Source organism: Gymnoscopelus braueri (genome assembly GCF_963280865.1).
Source record: "Gymnoscopelus braueri genome assembly, chromosome: 6".
Taxonomy (NCBI): Eukaryota; Metazoa; Chordata; class Actinopteri; order Myctophiformes; family Myctophidae; genus Gymnoscopelus; species Gymnoscopelus braueri.
Window position 1 is genome coordinate 56,874,731 of NC_137607.1, and position 21,069 is coordinate 56,895,799.

General features: G+C 41.7%; 2 long non-coding RNA genes across 2 annotated transcripts; both read right to left on the reverse strand.

The window, feature by feature from the left end:
• Nucleotides 1–290: 290 nt before the first annotated feature.
• Nucleotides 291–1,939, reverse strand: LOC308087298. Its single transcript, XR_013933307.1, has 4 exons — nucleotides 1,870–1,939; nucleotides 1,642–1,740; nucleotides 748–848; nucleotides 291–358 (listed from the first exon to the last, which is right to left on the reverse strand). It is a non-coding gene; the product is annotated as an uncharacterized lncRNA (long non-coding RNA).
• Nucleotides 1,940–1,945: 6 nt separating this feature from the next.
• Nucleotides 1,946–2,818, reverse strand: LOC308087299. The gene is made up of 3 exons (XR_013933308.1): nucleotides 2,555–2,818; nucleotides 2,322–2,455; nucleotides 1,946–2,179 (listed from the first exon to the last, which is right to left on the reverse strand). It is a non-coding gene; the product is annotated as an uncharacterized lncRNA (long non-coding RNA).
• Between the last annotated feature and the right edge of the window lie 18,251 nt (nucleotides 2,819–21,069).

The window sequence follows — 21,069 nt, forward strand, 5'->3', positions numbered from 1 at the left end:
CCTCCATCGCTCCAGATGTCATCACCCAGTCTGTTCCTGAATGTCATCGGTACTCCCACTCTCAGTTTACAGTAAACAAAAACATCTACTGATGCACAACTTGGACACATCATCAGTGTTGTATTCAAACAGTCTTTTTTATTAATTGACCATGAAACACATTCTACCCAAGCTGTCGCTCCACCCTGAGTTTGAAGTGCTGTCCCTTGCGCCTCATAGTGTGCATTATCGTTAAGGTCCAGGGCGTGGAAAAAAAATGTCTCCATTGGAAAGATCACCATGTTTGAGGAGTCCGTCAAGTGTAGGCCACCTGGTTGTGCCTGAGCTCATAGGAGGGCAGATGGGAGGCTATCAGCACCTGGAGGAGTAAAATAATTTGGGCATCAATTATTTTCAGTTGGTCATGAATTAATATAGCTGCTGCAGGATGCATTAAACCTTAAAGGGATACTTCACTTTCACATAAAATAAACATTAAAAAAATATATTAAAAAAAAATGAAAGAAGTTATGGCAAAATAAAGGCCCCCTCACACATTAGTAGGACACTCTAATGCGTGAGGGGGCCATGAATTTTCCATTACTTTTTTCATTTATTTTTAATATATTTTTTTAATGTTTCCCCGTCCCGAAAGTGAAGTATCCCTTTAATGCATCCTGCTAAGTCACCCCTTAATGATTAAGTGGTGACTTTGGGACACGGTTTCACTTGGGGCATCTTTGTATGTGTGCTGTAGTAGCCACATACCATTTTCATTCAGCTGAATGGCGTTTATCGTCTTACTGAGCTGGGTGAGCTCGGTCAGGATGGTCATCAACGAGGGTGGGATCTCGCCCACACAGCTGGTCCTAGACACGCAAGAGGACAACGTACACAGTCAAATCCCCAGTGTTCATTCAATTTGTACACCAACTAGTGACCAGGAGATTCTTTTTGGGAACTTGGGCGTGGGAGAATATGTAGTTGAGCACGTTGGCCATGTCAGCTTTTTTTTTCTTCACGAAGTGCGAATACACACTTATCATAGTGTCCTGTGAACAGGAACATGCATAAGGGATGGACAGTTTGTAAATCTACAGGCAATGTGGTATGGTGGTACAAACATTCATTGTGAGGCAGTGCCCTCAAGTGGTTCAATTGAGGAACTGCAATACTTTAGTGAAACTTCTAAAAGCAACCAAATCTGAACCCAATTACAGAAGCATACATTATTCCACATACACAACTACCTGGCACATTAACACATCCTACAATTGTGGTGTATAGATGTTATTTCTCACCATTCTGGAACTGGATCTCTACTTTGAGGTACCATCTGAGCAGATCCATCACCACAGCTTTCATGTGACCATGGATGCCACTGCGATACCTGGCAGACAAGTACAGTCAGTTTAGACTGTGATACCAGGCAAAGACAACTACAGTCATATCCAGCGGAGAGAACTACCTAGGGCATGTTTACACCATTGCCACCATAAAAAAGGAATTACCTGACATTTAGCTGACAAATCACAATAAATGGTGTGTGTCGAGTGCTAACTCAACCCTGAACAACACTCAACAGGTCTTCAAATTGATGATATGTGAAGGGTGGAGGATGACGGGCAGAAAAAGCGCTAGTATATCCTAGGATATACTCACTTCTGAACTGCACAATGCTCTGAGTGTTCATGAAGAAGACCTCTCTCTCTCCGACTTCCTGTTCAGAGTAGCAGCATGGCTGTCGAGGATGTTGGCGAGCTGGAAATGAGGGATAACATTCCATGTTCATAATTAAACCATTTGTCTTGATTTGAAGTAGGAAAGAACCTGTCTGAATCATGTGAATAAATATATAGCCTCATTTAGAAACGAGCGCTCGTGCATTACCTGCTGGGTGCTGGCTTGGGAACTGGCACAGCACTGAGGTTATGTTGCTGACATACTGTGTCATGTCTTTAGATAGAAAGAACAGCATGTTTATCAACCACTGTACTGTGTTGCTATTAGCTAGGTAGGTGTTTGATGGGTTCTTATGCACGCGTGAACTCGGACCTTGATGCAGAAGAACGGTTCGGGCAGGCAGTAGCCATTCATGATGTGGATCAGGTGGTCCAGTGTACTGTGGAACACTGTGTAGCTTCCCCCCTCTCAATGCTACAGCCTGGATAGTGGGCAGGGCCCCTGTGTGCAGCTCCGCCTTAGGGACAAAAACACATAGTTAGAGGAGAATATGAACCCTAGCGTCCCTATTCTGGGGATGCCGAAATAGGTGAACATACAAGCTCACAGTCTTATAGATCGGCAATGACACAAGAACAGGCGTAGTCCACATAATATACCTGCTGCACTCTGCTGGGGTCGTCCAGTTGGAGCTTGGCAACGACGCAGCCAGGCTCTAGTGCAGCCCCGGCCCTCTCACATAATGAATACAACCAGACTCTGAAGCGGTCAGAGTCATCACCATCGTCATCACCTGGAAAACACACATGTTAATGCAGTTTACATCTATAAATTCATGTCCATGAAATTAGGGCAAATTTGCCGTTAATGCTCTTTCATTTGGATATCACACCTCCATCTCAGCATAGCACTGGCCAGAGAACACGTGCCCAACGTCCTCTACAGTGTACTGGATGGGTTTTCCTGCCGAGGGCGAGCGCAGCAGCGACAGGTCATTCTCCTTCTCAAAAACACAAGTCGTGTTCCCGATAGTGATGGGATACCTGCAAAATACAAAACAAACAGTACTAACCAAGTTTAACCATTGAATATTGTATATACAAATCATAATGGCAGGGATGATTGTGCACAAAATGCCCAAAAAAGTCAACAGGAATTGGTCAACCCCCAAAAATAGGCATTGGGTGGTTTTGCAGGAAGAAATCTGCTCCCCTCAGAGTACCACAAAGGACATATCAAAGCTTGTAGTAGATACAGCTTACAAATACAGTGGTTTCTGGTTAAGTAGCATTCTGTCCTCAATACACTTAAGCCCCTTTCCCACTGTACAAAAACTCCACTAACATCTAGCTTTTATCTTTACTGGTAAAGGTTACAATCAGCTCCTGGGACATAATAATTACTAGTAGGTACAGTAATTATTTGCTCCGATCGGCAGTGATGAAAACATAATTCCCAGGTAGACAATCAAATCTTTGACCCTTTTCCGGCATGTTGCTATGAGAGAGCTTCTCCTGATTCGATGGGAAGAGGGAATATGGAGACCATAGGCTCTATAGTGTGAGTATTTCACTCTATACTAACAGCCATAATCATTTCAATCCAATGTCATGCCCCCCACCGGCCGAAGTCTATGGAACACACTCATTTCTGCTTATTAAGAACAAATTTGTTCTTAATAACCTGTCTGGTTAAATGAAGAAGACACGTTAAAGACACTGACCCACCTTCAGCCTGTAGTTCTCATTCTTCAGTTGTTTGATGCCGAGTCTCTGAGAGAGAGTGTCAGCAGTGGAGAGTCCAACACCTGCACCCGACACCATGCCTGCTGTGGGGATAAGAGATATTAGTTATCAGCACAAGACCTGGAAAAACACTGAAAAATAGAAGTAATGCTTTTTGGGTTATGCAAAAACATTGCACATGTGTTGACATTCGTTCAACGAAATCCAGTGTACATCTAGGAATTAAGTATTGAGAATCTTTGGCATGCAAGAGCCAAAACACAAAATCACCTCCATTTATTTACACTTCCTTTTTAAACCACTCTTCTAAAGTTCTGTATTAATATTCTCTGGATTCCCCAGTGTCTGGATTGGATCCAGACACTAGGGTTGGGATCACAATGACACTTTATCTTTTATGACAGACTGAACACTTCAGGACGTTACTTCACTTATCCGATTACAAAATCGTGAGTGGACTGAGGGTCCACTTATACAAAACACTTGTATAGATTATATAGTGAGTGCCATACAAGTCCCACTAGAGAACTTCAGCTAATGGTCAGGTGATTAAACTAATTAAAACACAAATTTACATTGAAACACCATTTCTAACCAGAGACTGTCCCTACCTTCATCTTAAGTGACTTCTTCAGCTCCTCTGTCCTCCAGCTTCATACCAAGACCCTCTGCATCAGTGATCTCTGCTCTCAGAGCTGCTGCGATCCGCTCCGCTGGTGTAGGGTTCTGGGAAATGAAAAAAACAACATCATCTAAAACTGGGTTGAAAAACAAGGCCCTGCTTTAGTGAGAGTAATTAGATGATGCAAAACTGAAGGGGAAGCCATGTTGAACACAGCGTGTGTTAGAACATGTACATGTGTACATTAGGTACTAACCATGGATTAGTGACTTAACAAATGCCTAACACATACTGTAAAAGAAAAAACATTGTCCATGTCTGGCTTCCATTTTCAATACTACCACTTTAAACAGCTTCTACCTCTATAGTACCCTGTTGAATATATAGTGAATAAACATAAATGTTGTTCAAATTACTTGGTTCTAAGGCTTCTCTGAGTCATACTCTCCCTCTGCTGTGATGCCGGGCACGTCTGTTCATGGCATACGACGGCGGATCTTCTTACAGAACTGTCTGATGTCACTACGGGAAGTCTCCAGGTCCTTCAGCAGGACAGCCAGATCTGCATATGGTGTCATTTTAGATGTTTTGCTATAACCATTATTTTATACTTTGGGTTATTTTTAAAGAAATTTTAACTCAAATATTTTCTTCTGGGGATTCTACAAATGTCTTCTAAATCCTAACCTTTTATTTTTCTTTTCAACTTATGCTGCTATAATATCAATGGTTCTCTCAAACTTCTTTCATGTCAAGGAGCCCCAAAATTATATGTATTTGTCCCCATCTCAAAATATAAAATAAATATAAATAAATAATATAAATAAAATAATATAAAAATAAACATTATGTCCCTCTGGTACAAAGATTTAGCTACACCACTGGAAAGGTACAGGAATAATTGTTACCTATAGTATTAAATGAGGTACATCTGGAGCTACAGTATGCCATTTTGTATGCTGTACCTTGTTTGCGGCTAAAACAATCGCCTAAATTCAAAGACACAGACATTTACACTTATTCATCAAAATGCATTTTATTTTACATAAAATACATAAAGTTCTTGTTTATAACAAGTGTTAACAAGTGCCTATTTGAAGATTAATCCAGAATTAATCCATTCCACTGCTAATTGGATCTCAAGAAGTCCAGTGCTGAAGTTAGTCCAAGCACCTCTGTGTAGACAGGATTTTCATTTCTGCACAGGACGCATTTCAAGTTTTCTCTATTTATCCACTCTGTAATGCAGATCTCACACCCCACCAGGATCTTACAGCAGTCAACGAACATGGGCCGAGTGAGAGATGGAGTCACTGTCTCCGTGAAGCAGCAATGAGGTCTAGGACAGCTTCTTGGAAAGGCCCAGGCTCTCTGTTGACTGCCCTATCAAATAAATGCCCCATATCGGAGTATTTGCTGCTGAAGAGCACTTCAGAATCAGAATCAGAATCAGAATCAGTTTTATTGTCACATCACAGGTTTACAAGGTAAAAAAGTGGGTGAAATTCTTTTTTGTACATCGTTCCCATCGCAACGTTAGTTTCCATAGAAAGAAGAGGGGGGGGGGAGAAGAAGAGGGTGGGGGGCAGGTGGGAAGGAGATCAAAACAAGAGAGCAACAGAAGGCCAGACAAGTTATCTACATATTTACAAATTACCTGAGATAATTAAAAAAAACAAAAAACTAAAACAACGAAACTAAGGTGCCTGAGCATAGCAGCAATGTATTGTATACTGTGCATGTTATACTTATACTGTGCATGATAGACAATGGACGTTAAGGTGCTTAGAGGAAAAGGAGCACAATAAAAAAAAGACCCAAAAAAAGTCAGTGCGTTATACAAGGGATTAAGGTGCAAAAGGTCAGTGCGTGTCCACCTAGAGTGGACTGACCCTAGTATAATCCGCAAGTAGCTCCATGAGGGAGTGCAGCAAAAAGTCATTTGTACCTGGTGTAGTCCACAGGTGTGTCCGAGGGGGGGGCTAAAGTCCAAGTCATTGTCCCTGGTATAATCCACAGGTGTGTTCAGGAAGAGCCAGAAAAGTCTGTGCTGCCTGCTGTCAGGCTGCTGAACTCATCCAGGCTTATGCCCCATTCAGCATTCTGACAGCAGCTGGATTGAAACTACACCAAAACCTGGTGGTGGAACTCTTGATACTGCGGTAGAGCCCCTTGCCCGGTCGCGGTCGTTGTAGGGGGTTGAACAGTCTGTGACTTGGGTGGTGCTTGTCCTTGATGATGCGCTTGGCTTTGACCACGCACCGCTTTTTGTACAGTTCTTGGAGCGCTGGGAGCTCGATTCCCATTATCCGCTCTGCCGATCGCACTACTCGTTGTAGGCTGATCTTTTCTCGGGCAGTGCAGTTCCCGTACCAGGCCGTGACACAGCCTGTTAGGATGCCTTCAACAGAACTGTTGTAGTACAGCCTGAGGATGCGACGTCCTACTCCGAGCTTCTTCAGGCGGCGGAGCCAGTACAGTCGCTGCTGAGCCTTTTTCCTCACGTGTGTGGAGTGCGTCTCCCATTTGAGGTCCTCCTCGATGTGTACTCCGAGGAACTTGAACTCGCTGACCCTTTCCACTGCAGCACCGTCGATGAGGATGGGCGCATGGTCTCTCCGCGGCCTCCTGAAGTCCACGATCAGTTCTTTGGTCTTGTCGACGTTAAGAGAGAGGTTGTTCTCGCGGCACCAGTGTGCCAGTGATTTGATCTCCTCTCTGTAGTCAGACTCGTCGTTGTTGACGATTCGGCCTATCACTGTCGTGTCGTCCGCGTACTTTATGATGGTGTTGGAGACATGTGTGGCTATGCAGTCATACGTGTACAGGGAGTAGAGGAGAGGGCTCAGCACGCATCCCTGGGGTGCTCCGGTGTTGAGGGTCAGGGGGTCGGATGTGATGCTGCCCATTCTCACCACCTGATGTCGGTTGGACAAGAAGTCCTGTATCCAGTCGCACATGCTTGTGTTTAGCCCTAGGTGTCTGAGCTTTTTGTCAAGTATTGCTGGGACAATGGTGTTGAATGCTGAGCTGTAGTCCACGAACAGCATACGTACATATTTGTCCTTCAGCAGCTTGTTGTCCATGTGCGAGAGGACGGTGTGGAGAGTCATGGCAATAGCGTCGTCGGTGGATCTGTTTTTGCGGTATGCATACTGCCACGGATCCAGCGAGGCAGGTAGCGTGGAGCTGATGTATTCCCTCACCAGTTTCTCGAAACACTTGCTGACGATCGGGGTGAGAGCAACTGGTCTCCAGTCGTTCAGGCATGTCACTTTGGCCTTTTTGGGAATGGGCACAATGGTTGACATTTTGAACCCTGCAGGGACCACAGCCAGGGAGAGGGAGAGGTTAAAGATGTCAGCGAAGACACCCGCCAGCTGGTCTGCACATGTCTTAAGGACCCGGCCTGGAATCCCATCAGGTCCGGCTGCCTTGTGGATGTTGACCCGTGTGAAGGCTGTACGCACTTCTCTCTCCGAGATGGTTAGAGGGTTCTTCTCTGCTGGTGCTGCTGATGGCCCCGCTTGGCTGCCGCGGTTGGAGCTGATCTCAAACCGGCCGTAGAAAGTGTTCAGTTCGTTGGGGAGGGAGGCAGGCGGGTTCACCTCGCTTCTGGTTCTTGTTTTGCAGTCTGTCAAGGTGTGTACTGCCTGCCATGTGCTCCTGATGTCGCCATTGCTGAGTTTCTGCATTGTGCTGCTCCTCCAGTGTGCCAAATGGGTTGGTGCCAAATGTAGACACCCGTGTCAGAGTTGAGCCCCCTTCTGCATCGTACAAGTCAGCAGCCTCTGTTGGTCCTGGCATGTAGTCTGAGGTCACTTTCACCTGGCACCCACCGTTGGCCAGCACATTTGGAGTCCCTCTGCCTTAAGCAAATACAGTGTTTGAATAACTTACAATACTCATAATAACAGAAGAGTATGACAAAGAGTATGACAATTCACTAGCTTTTTTTAGGATTAGGATATGATGTTTTGACAAATTCTGTTCTAATTTAATTAATTTTTAATGTTACAGTATGTATTATTCAACTGGTTACTCTGATACAAGCCCTGTGTCTAAGTTCCTGCGTCTCCATTTGTAAAGGCCATCAGACAGTACAGTATTTGTCCAATTGATGTTGATGGGTCACAGAGGTCATGGAAGGTAAAGGATATGCAACCAAATAGTAAACATGACATAATGGGCTAAACCCTACTGTGAAACCTGCCACGGTAAATGTATTTTCATATTGTATAGAAAACTGGATAAAATACCTTGAACTGCGTGACAATTTCAAGCACCAACAAACCGCTGCAGTCCGATACTGGCAACCTGACAAGTCATGTTTGAGACACAGTATTTTACTGTTGCGTTGTCCATATCGATGACCTCTTGATCCTGAAGGTGAATCAAGGCTGCCTTCAATGGGTAGGTGACTCGTTGATTGACTTCAGGCCACATCCGTTCGATCCTGTGGTTCTGCAAAAACAAAATGTAATTTTTACACACAGCATCTGCAAAGTTATACATATTATTTGAAAATGCCAGATAATTAGTTTGAAAGTTTGTATTGAAAGCAAGACGGTAGAATGACAGATATTGGAATTTGACTAATTCAATTAATTATCTTAATTGTTTTACGAGTTGTTTTTCCCTTTCCCTATCACCTTATAAAGTACCGATAACTTTCAGAAATTCAGCCGGAGACAGGCAGCCATTGGGTATAATGAAATATTGTATTTTAGTCAGACATGAGAGAGTAGGGAAGGTTACAGTTGAAGATGATGGTAGATGATGAAGGTGACCAGCGTCCAAGTGTCTGGGTCAACACTTTCACCTGGTCACACTGAAAAAGGGTTATGCATTGGAGGGACAGAGATGAAGTGTTCTAAAAACAGTCCCTACTTATCTAGAAATATTTACATAACTCGGGGAGCTGACATATAGCAACAAAAAGGCCTGTAGCCAGTTTGACCTTGCACAGAGAGAGAGAAAATAGGAGAACAGAGAAGCACATTTGACATGACTGAATTAGGCCATTATATTAATTTGACATTTAATCAGGTTATGACACCATTATATTAATTTGACTGGTTAGATCTATATATCTACATCTTATCAATATTGTCCACAAAAGACCTAGTTTAACTATATCATTATATTTTTAATACTGCAACATTACATTGATGAGTGCCATTAATCATATTGGATTACAATTAAACTCATTAAAAGAAGGGGTTTGGGTGAGTGTCTCTCATGACAATTAATTTATGTGATTGAAAGTAGAAGATATTTCTGTTTGACAGCGTCTGCTGGTTACATTCTTGGAGCTTGATATAAATAATAATAATGATGTGTCATTCTCATGTGTATAATGATAGATTTTCAAGTACCCTTGTCGACTTTGTTTGCAGATATGCTGGCTTGTCTTTGCTAAACCTGTGCTCGGACAGATTTTCTTGGACATAGAGTGTCAGGTAAAACTCTCGTCCATGGTCCACTCTCAGCTGATCCCAGAGGCCATACGTGAGAACAGCATTCCTGTTACATACAGTGAAAAGAAAAAGAAAAATTATATATACAAATGTTCTCCACCCAGTGCCAATTACCTAAGTAATCCAGGGCGATCCAACCCCACCTAGGGTATGGTGTGTGTGTGTGTGTGTGTGTGTGTGTGTGTGTGTGTGTGTGTGTGTGTGTGTGTGTGTGTGTGTGTGTGTGTGTGTGTGTGTGTGTGTGTGTGTGTGTGTGTGTGTATATATAGGTTGTGGCACCTACTCACCTATAAACCTCATCATAGATCACCAGGTTGTTCTTAATTGGCATGGTTGAGTGGCCAACTATTTTCCCACTATAACCATCGATGGCCACAACATTATGTGACACCAAACATGGCCATCTTCTCATTTTGGTCCATGTGGAGTTTTTGGCCAAAATAAGCAGCGTTGTATGGCAAAGGATTGAGGTTCTTTAAACCCTAGGATAGACAAGACAGTTGTAAAATAATTGAAGACACCCACTCTTACACTATAATGTAAAGGATATTAGACAAAATAAATAGGTCAATAGATTCACATAAATTGGGTCCTGGATGAGAAAGTCAGGACGTAAGCCATTATGGAATGTTGGGTTCGGATTGCAACATTCCACAATTTGTATGAATAGGTCAAATGACAAATAGTCACCCTGGTTTATAGTTTTACTGTTCTATCAATGGTTTGAGTTTTGAATCTATGTGGGTAAAAATTGGTAATTGGATCAACCATCTCTATCGTCAATTTAACTTATTCAACCAACATCTTTTTGAACTCTCATTTTATGAATTATTAAAAAGGAAACTGATTGGCCCGGGCAGACTGATGCTCTGGGACAAACTGATAAACTCGAGCAAGCCAGACGTAAAAGAGGATATTAGGATCTTATAATATCCTTATCCAAGTCAGATGCGCCCTTACCCAAATACACACAAAATGTTAATTTGAACTGAAGTTATACATAAGTAAGGTGTTTGTGTGTAAACGTACTTGCCGACGTTCCTCTTGGTATGGCGGATGAACAGCATGCAGTGCAGCGGAAACTCTGTACTCAGCAGCATGGATGCCTTTGCTCGCCAGGTAGCCAGTCATCATCTTTCGACCATAAGTCGGTCCTGTCTAAAAAAAAAAACATCATGTGTAACGCGATCATAAAGACACAGAATGGGCACATTTAATAAAAGTGTTATGAAACACTAACTGTTTTTAGATTAAGTTATTAGCATTCAATTCTTCCTTCAGACACTGATGCTGCATCTATGGTATTCATTCTGCTCTGTCCTAGTTTGTCCTCTTCTGTGAGCACTCACCTCACTTAAATTTTAACCTGTAACTTATAATCAATACACACGTAATCTGAATTTGAAGTTTCACAATAAAAGGGAAGTTACAGAAAATAATATTCTTTCTATTTTGCAGATTTTGAGTTACAGTACCCAAATTGTTTATTTTTGTGAATTCAAATGTAAATTGAATCTGTATGGATATTTTTTGAAAGCATCAATTTCAATGTCCACACGTTTTACAAGTGCTCAAATCAAACATAAAAGATCTCAAATCTTGCAACATATATGTACTTTCCTTCTTTACACAACCCTTGCAGGAGTGAGGATAGAGGAGCTAGGAGGACAGAGCATATTAAGGACCTGAGACGCAGCCCTTTGGATAATAAATTGGTAATGTTTTATTTACGGCGTTGTGAGTGAAACGCTATCGTTGACAGGGCGGCGCCATGTTTGTTTTTGTTTCGCCCCGATTGTAAGGGAAGCGAGGAGGTTCACACTCCTTGGCTTAGCCTCGCACAGCTAAGAGCAGTAAAAACAGTGTGTTAAAGTGGGAAAATATCCGCGAGGTTACTCTAAACACCAGCGATTTGTCTATAAAAAAATGATAATCAAATTCGTTGCCAACTAAACACATCATCGATTTCTCAACCCCCCCCCCCCCATGATAAACTTGCTTTTAACAAAATCAGGCTGGCATAAATATACAAACAAAGCCTCATACTGGTATATCGTTGCAATTTCATATACCGTATGTACATAATAGTATCTTATCTTACCTCTTCAACAGCGTTTACAATGGCGCCTTCCAGATGCGTCTTAGACACAAGTCCATTTCTCCTCATGTTGAACTTGGCGCAGAATTTTTTTAAGTTAGGGACAGACGCACCTTTCTCCACACCGATGGAAATCAAGGTAGCAGATATTTCTTCAAACGTTTTGTTTTGTGCTATTAACGTTTGGATAGTTTCGTAGTGCGGCTCAAGTGCCATCGTTGCTGCTCTGCATGTCTAACTCGAGGTATACTTCTGAAGCTGTGTTCTGTCTGTGTGCGAGGCTTCCCCTTGTGCCTTCAACCATCTATGCCTTCAACCGCATGGTAGAAGCTAGGCTGTTCGCGTCTGTGACGACATAATGTTCGCTGCGACTTCCGCTTCATTTCAAGACCCGTGAAAAGTTGCCCGCTACCCGCCCCTACTGGACTTTAGTCTGGGATCGATACCATTTTAGGTTCTTATTGATGATGTGATGTGACAACTTCATTGTCACATCACAGGTCTACATGTGTAAAACAGTGTGATAAATGTGCAACAAGCCCCCCCCCCCCCCCCCCAATGAGAAGGGATGCAGAAGAGGGGGGAAAAGACAACAAGATAGATACAAAACAACATCAATGTATCTACACATTGTATATCCAGTGCAGTAAGTATCTGAGGTTAAACAAGGTTAAAGGTGCTTGAGCATAGCAGCTGAGGTATACTGTTCATGATATGGACTTAAGTTATGGCGCACGAATAATAAATAACAATATCAGCGTGATTATACCTTGCTTATTGTCACTCTGGTTAGGAGTGTCTGCTAAATGCCAATATTGTTAAACCACATAACAAAGTCATTAGAAATGCATGCTGAGCAGTGGAGAAAATGATAGAGCTAAAATGAAAATGAAAAACTTCGAACTGTTATTAACTGCAAAAAAAAAAAATGTTTTTAGGTCATAACGGCTGGGCTGTAGGCCTACATCACTGATCCTTCCAAAGTGGCAACATGCACAATGGAGAATTGGCGTTTCTGCTCCCGGGAACTCTGTGACCATTGTCAGTGAGGTTCATGGGAGTGAACTTTGTGAGAGTCCAGTGCGCACACCTCTGGCATTTCAAAGGTAAGGAGAGGCTCTTGTTGTATAAGTCAATGTGGTTAGAAATGTTACAATACTTTATATTGCTCAAGTTTCCCCATTTAACATCTCCTTTTCAGTGAACAGACCAGGCAATCAAAATACCTACTGTACAGCTAGCTTGATTCAGAGTCTTAAAGGAGAATAGGCAGAGTAGGTTCTCATAGTCTATTCATGGCGTTCAATAGCAAGGACTAACTGATCTCTCTATGTATGGGAGAAACAGGAGGACTAATAAAGTAATGTCAAATGTGTCGGTGACTGTGCCTCAGGGGCTGTGTTGAACATAAACTCATCAGTAGAGGTCTCTCTGCATCTTGAAAGGGCTGTCATAGCACTGAAAGTAGAGGCAGTACTTTTGTTATATTCTTTGTATATTTCCTTTGCATTTCTCTCATGAAGGGTGGAAGCAGAATGCTAAAGAAATCCATGCCCTGGAGACATCATTCTGCATTTTGGCAATGAAGCAGCCTACGATCAAAAAACCTTCACTTGAGGACCTTTCTGATCTGCAGAGCTATTGTTTGCATTCGGATCAGTGTAACACAGGAATAATCTAATATACTCTCATAATTAGTGTTAAGACAATTGTCTTGAAAGTACTTTACTGCCTGTATGTAACAATTTGAATTCAATTAAAAAATTATGGATTGAGAAAGACATTGGAAGGAGTTACTCAAGAAATGATTAACACAATGCAAATAAAAATTATTTCAACACTTATCACTGGAAACTGTTTGACTCTTTTTGAACATCACGCATTTTATGACATTTTTAAAAAATAGCATTTTTATTGTATTTCATATATATATATATATATATATATATATATATATATATATATATATATATATATATATTTTAATAAGACTGGACGTCGGAAATTGCGCACCGGAGCGCACTCGCCTATTAGTTTGCATTGGCCAGTGCGCTCAGTGCTGTATTTCCGAACGCACCTGTGTACAAACAACAGACCAATGTATGTTAAACATGAGTAATTAACCTATCATAATGTGGTACTGCATAGGCAAACAGAATACAACTGAATACACAACAGTTGGACACAATTGGCCAAAACAGAGCAGTCACACAACAGAGTCGAGATGACTCGTGATAGGACCCCACATTTATTCGAATGTTGCCAGACTGTCCTGTTTATTGCAACGCAGCCTCCAGATGTATTAGTGATACAAACTCATTAAGCCATCTAGTAAAACAAGGAGCAGTGGAAGTCTTCCACTCTTAAAATTATTCTCTATGCTACAACCAAGCATAAGAGTCTGTTGGACTTGGACTGAGTAGGCTACGGCAGAGGAACAGAGACTTCGGAGCAATCAAACAAGGCAGTTAGTGCATCAGGTTCAATATGAAAACCATACACTCTGGTATACCAAGCAAAAATGTTTTCTTTAGAGGAGAACAGGAGAGCTGAAAGAGAGCTATTCTTCACTGCCTGAGATTCGAACTAGCCACTTGGGAGCATCAGCGGGGGGTTTGAGGAAGCCAGGTCTTCTGGTCTCTGGTCTTGCCAGTAAATTAAAGCCCTGAGATTGGTTGCCCATAATAATGTTGGAATACAGGGAGGGAGAAACCCCCCAGTAACTTAGGTTTTTTGAGATACGGTTGGTTTTGTACCCCCAAATAAAATACATTATTATAGAATCATATATATATTTTTAATAATGACAATGAGAGCTTAATTGTGATGTTCTAAAATAAATACATAAACCTGGTAAGGGAAACGATCTTAATTGCGTTCAGGCGGCCTATTACTCTCTTATTACGCCCTAATACTATCCTGCAGTAGAGAGTTGAAGCGCCAAGAGAAAAAAGGTTTTGGGATGGGAATATTTAAAATACATGGTGAGAGGACTATGTTCAAAAATGAAGATTCCCTGGTATTTTGTATATAAAACAGAACTTGTAATCAATGAGAAAAAAAATCAATGCGTGCATGATTTATGAGAAAAACGAATATTCTTTATCAGTAGAGTGCTGTATTCTCCATATATCAATTAAATTAAACGAATTTATCAAGTTGTTCATGGCTTTTTCTAGGTGGAGTGGAGAAGGGCGTGTTGACAAACGGTCGAGATTACCATCCAGTAATAAATAGGACCATAAATATTGACACAATAGGAATATTATATTTTATTTTGAATAGTATTTTTCCAGAGACTATCAAATATCTACCATTGGGATCTTTGAGAAGAAGATAATTTAAACGGTACGCATTTTCTAAATAAAATAGCAACTCCTCTATAGCTTTGGATGAAAAAGTAGATTGATAAACCTCTGAAACCCAATTTTCTTTGAGTGTACTTTGGTCAGATGGGTTGATGCGTCTCTTGTAAAAAATATAATGTCAGCACATAATTTTAAATAAGAAAAATCCTTCCCTCTCTTGACTTGACTTCCCAAACGATTTACATTCCAAGTGACAAAAGTTTATGTTCCAATATCAATACTGTTTATTGGTCGTACTCATAGCGCCCCTTAGGACAAATGTAACACACATGATAGGCATAGGGTTACTCGTTTTGAATGATAAATGATGCATAATGCAGTTTGGTACACTTAACATAAAACCCCAACCCTCCCCTAACCCACCTAAAAGCCAATCAATTTGGCAGTGCCCATATAATCTCCCCTATAATCTAAATGAAACAACTAGGCAGTCGTATGTCTGTTAAGACCATTTAGACCTCAATAATGTAGTCAGTAGGCCTAGTTCTCAGAGAGAAGAAAATAAATCAACCAAATATATTTTGCGATTAGTCACCCTTTCTATGCAGTGTTGAAATAAAAAGGGGATACATCAAAATAAATAATGAATAAACCGCCACTAACCCAAAATAGTGCATTTAATTTGAGTGAATTTGAGTTTAGGCCTACTACTGAGTGAATTTACTATTTTTAATAGCTTTGGTCATCTTCCATCATATTGGCCATACAAGTGAATAATCCATTTAACTTTAATTAGCATTTATACACATGGTGCTTAAAGTGTCCCCTGCAATAACACATACAATAAGTAGTGCTTGATAACTTTAACTATTCGTAAACTGTTGTTTGGTAGAGTGGATTCTGGGGTTTCAAAGACATTTCAATCCATCCATCTTATAGCATTGTGAACTGAAATTGAGGGTAATAGTTTATGGGCACACGTATAACTTAATAACGGGTCTTCCTGACCACAATATGACCTTGATTGTCAGAAAATTAACAAAACAACGTCTGCCTGTATTTATCAATGAACATAAAACAGAGAGTGCATTTATTCCCAAAAGGAAAATGCCACAATTATAAATGAAATAATGTAGACTGGACAGACATTTTACAAACAAACAAACTAGTTGTATCATTCAATGAAAACACTCACGGATTTGATTAATTACAAAACACTTTAAAGGTAGGCAACAGAGAGCCACTTTACCCTGGTTGAACCTTAATGAAAAAAATAGATCTGGCACCAAAAAAGTCAATGACCATCAAAATGAACACAGACCACATTATTTTTACGGGACTGAGACATTTGGTGGTCAGGGAACAGCGCAAGGCAAAAACGCTGTATTTCACACATTTGATAGCAGAATCTAAAGGAAATAGTATAGCACTTTGGAAACACTTAAACAATGTATCTAAATTTAAGCCCAGGCAACGAAAATCAATAATGGAGTCCGAAATTAAAGGAGTGACACAGACTGTAAAAATTGCAAATTAATTTATTAATTATTTCATTCAATCTGTAGAGGAGCTCGCTCAAATTTGTTGAACCAGTCAAATTGTCACAGGTCATATATACTCATCACAGTGTTTCTACATTAGGGAAGTTGACCAAGAGAAAGTGGGTAAAATAATGAATAAACGAAGTGATTCAAAGGCAAAAGATCGGTTCGTGTATATATGTATATATGGGTCATTCCAGAATTGGAGGACATTTTACGTCCCACCCAAGAAATGTCAAATAATCCATTTACTTACTTACTTACTTAATCCTCTTCGTCCCTAGTGGGACATAAGGCTTTAACGATCTGCCTCCATCGGGACCTGTCTTGTGCTGCATGTTGTGCCTCGCCCCATGTCAGGTTCATCTCCTTTAGCTCGGCAGTCACGGTTCGTCGCCAGGTTGTTTTGGGCCGACCTTTCTTCCTTTTCCCTGCAGGAGTCCATCCTAAAGCGACCTTAGGGATACGATCCTGGGCCATTCTGAATACATGCCCTAGCCATCGAAATCGGTGCCGTTTGATCTCTAAGACTATGCTGTTGCACTTGGTCACCCTGTGAAGCTCTTCGTTGGATATCCTCTCAGGCCAGAAAATGCGGCAGATTTTCCTCAAGCATCGATTATGGAAGGCATCGATTTTCTTCATATCCCTTATTGTGACTCGCCAGCATTCAGATCCATACAACAGTACTGACTTCACATTGCTGCTGTAGAGTCGGATTTTGGTTCTTAGCGTGTACTGTTTTGACTTCCAGATGGATTGGAGCCTAACAAAAACACTGTGAGCCTTCCCTAGCCTTGCTCTGATGTCCTTTTGTGTTGCGTTTTCTTTGCTGACTAGACTTCCCAGGTAGGTGAACTCTTCCACATAGTCAAGAGGGTGCCCGTTCACAGTGACTGGTACACCTGGAGTGGCATTAAAGCACATCACTTGTGTTTTAGAGGTGTTGATGTTCAAGCCTGTTTGTAGGGCAAACGTGTTAAGTCTGTCAGTTTTCTCCTGCAGATGGGTATGGTTTGAGGAGAGCACCGCAAGGTCATCGGCAAAGTCAAGGTCTTCAAGTTGGGAAAACAGGGTCCACTGGATGCCTCTGGGTCTGTCGGCTGTTGTCTTCCTCATAACCCAGTCGATGGCCATCAGGAAGAGAATGGAGGACATGATACACCCCTGTCGTACACCGGACTCCACTGGGAACCATTCGGATGGTTTACCATTAACAAGGACACTGCATTGGAAGTGACGATAGAACAACCCCATCAGTGAGACCATTTTGGGGGGAATTCCATATGATCTCGCGATCTTCCACAGGGTGTCACGGTGCAGGCTGTCAAATGCTTTCCGGAAGTCGATGAAGTTGATGTGCAGTGCGGTGTTCCATTCTATACACTGCTCTATGATGTTTTTCAGAGCAAAGATCTGGTCTGTGCATCCCCTCTCTCTCCTAAATCCTGCCTGTTCGTCTCTCAGGGTCTGATCAACAGCGGAATCAATTCTGCCAATTAGGATCCTGCAGAAAACTTTTGATGGTATCGACAGCAGTGTGATCCCCCGCCAATTGTCGCAGTTTTGCTGGTTTCCTTTCTTGGGGATTTTGACTATCAGGCCCTTGTCCCAGTCTTCAGGTATCGTTTCCTTCTCCCAGATGTTTCTGAAGAGGTCTGCGAGCACCTTGCTTGAGGTATTAAGGTCGGCTTTCAGCATCTCTGAATGTATTGAGTCTATGCCGGCAGCTTTCCCACACTTCATGGCTTTGATGGCAAGCTTTACCTCTTCATTAGTTGGGGGACTGGTGTCAATGTTGAGGACATCCTCTGCTGGTGGAGGGTTAGCAGGGTCATCTGGCGCTAGGCAGTTGAGTACCTCGCGAAAATGTTGTGCCCATCTCGCAGTCTGCTCTTGCTCTGTCCTGAGGATGTTTCCGTCCTTGTCTTTGACAGAGGCTGACTGGCTGGTGTACTTGCCACTGAGCTTCTTTGTGATGTTGTAAATTGTACTCATCTCGCCTTTTGCTGCAGCTTGCTCTGCTTTATTTGCCATGTCCTCTACGAAGGCCCTCTTGTCGCTTTTGGCGCTCTTCTTCACCTGTCTGTCCTTTTCCTTATAGGCTTCTTTGATCCGCTCTAGAAGCCTTGGTGATTTGGTGCACAACATCTTGGCCTTCAGTTCTTTCCGTTCATCTATCTTCTTCCATGTGTCTGGGGTTAGCCATTCCTTGTTCTTCCTCCTTCTGTAGCCTAGGACTTTGGTGGCTGTCTCTGTGTAGAGCTTTTTGATGGTCTCCCAGTCGCTGTTAATATCTGGGTCTTCTGCAGAGTTAGCCAGAGCACTAGAGCTTTTCCTCAGCTCCAATACATATAATCCATTTACAAAATACTAAATAATGCAGTTGTCGTGTAACTTTGACTTGTCCTGAGACCAAATCTAAATCAACACTGAGAAAAAAATGTTAGAACATATTTAAAAAAAATACCAAATAAGTCTGTAGTACCCCTAAAATGCTACTTTTCTCTTGTCCCACCCCCTTGGTGACCAAATTGAATCTCAGATAAAACTGTTAAAATGACATCTAAATCTACTTTCTTTTGCATTATTTTGTTCATAGATGTCTCTTGTAGATGTGCAAACATATTTTTTAATTAACATAATATTTTAAATAAGTATTATTATGCAAGGAACCTGTGTCCCACAACTTGCATGCAACCCTGTTACCTTAACCTTTTTAGCATGGTAAAAGAAGAAGAAAAGTGTGAGTCACATGACACACTAGAAGTGACATCATCAAACACTTTCCTAACAGCATGGGTAGAGCAAAGGTATCTCCTCTCTTCTATTATTCATATTTTTATAACATTGTCAGCCTTGCTTGAATGTCTCAACCTACCTCACGCAACACTGTTATGCATATTTCCAGAATAAGATAAATACTTGACAAAAAAATCTGTACTTATTTACTTATGTGAGTTTGTCCTCTTGGTAAATCCTAACAGCTATCTAAACAGCTAGCTTCGATTCCTGAGAAAAAGCTAACATTAGCATAGATTTGCAATCCTGTTACTTGCAGCCCTGTTACTGTGATTAGAGTAACAGGGTTGTACAACATTAACAGGGTTGCATTAATAGAATTAAAACACTATTATTTATGGTTAAATTAAAAACATTGCATAATCTAAACTATAATTTAGGTTAATCTACGTATTTTAAACATTATTACATTTTACAGACTATATTGCTTCATTTTATTTTAACCATGTAGTCAAAATGAGTTATAGTTGTTTGGTGGCAGTGGTGGGATGGTATGCCTTTATGAATTTGACAACTGTGAAGTAGACCATGATGCCAGGTGGTCGTGGAAGAGGCTGAGCTACCAGGCTGAACCCAGTTGAACTGGGGAGTCAAGAAAGTGTTTGGCGTGAGGGGAGCATGGAGTTGGGGCCTCCAGTTAAAGGGGTTGTCATCTCTGTTCCCGATCCATCTGACTGTTCTCTGGTAGCCGCCAAACCAAGTGATTAAGGACCAGTGGTGCGACCAAAAGAGGCTACAGTGAGTACTCCAATGGCACCACCTGTTGATACTAGCTTCATGGAAGAGATGAGGAACTTTATGTGTCGTTCTAAACGGACTGAATAAATCTTGTTCTGGCCGTAACCAAGTCCAAACAGCTTCTGGTGCAATGGACACAGAGACATCACGATAGCCCATGCCACTGGATCAGAGACCTGATAATCCACCTAACCGAACTCCAGCCTCTCATGTTTCAGAACTGAGAATCCCAGACATCAGAGAAGGTGAGGATGCTGAGAGCTTCTCTGTGCGGTTTGAGTGCATGGGGGTGGAGGCAGGGAAAATGGGTTGCCCCGGTTGTCACTTTATTGACCAGACGGGCCCTTGAAGCATATGCTGGCATGGATGAACAACAACAGTCAGAGTCATATGAAGCTATCAAAACAGCAGTACCAAACAAATACAATGCTACTGAAGAGACTTATCGACAGAGGTTCTGCAGCACCATTGTTCCAGCAGAGGAGACTGTCAGAGAGATCTGACTGAAGGGGCTGTACAAGTGATGGATGCGTCCAGGCAGTCGTACCAAAGACGAGATTGGAGAGGTCATCATTCTACTACTACTACGCTACTACTTGCTGGGGAGGGAGTTCAAGCTGCTGACTGACCACTGAGCCCTAAGGTGGATGCACTAGCTCGATGCAACATCAGAATGCCTGCATCCTCCAGGCATAGTCTATAGCCCTCCAACCATACCAGTTCACTATTAAGCATTTTTGTGGTAAGAAAAACCTTATTATTTTTCAAGGTTATGTGTGAGCCAAAGGGAGAAGGGGTGAAAAATATCATGGAGGCTCATTTCTCCAGTCCCAAAATTCCAAACATGTAATCACATTCATATTCAGGTATGAGGTCATTGATTGTGTAATGTTTGCAAGGGGAAGGTTCGGATTCCTCTTGCTCATGTTTTCACTATTCACTTTCACTATTCTTTGTCTACAGACTTAAATTCCTGGACATAACCATTTAAGAAGGAGTGTTCATCCCCCTTAAGTTGTCATGTGATTTCCTGGTTATATTGATTTTCTGGTTGTATTATTAATTTCACAGAA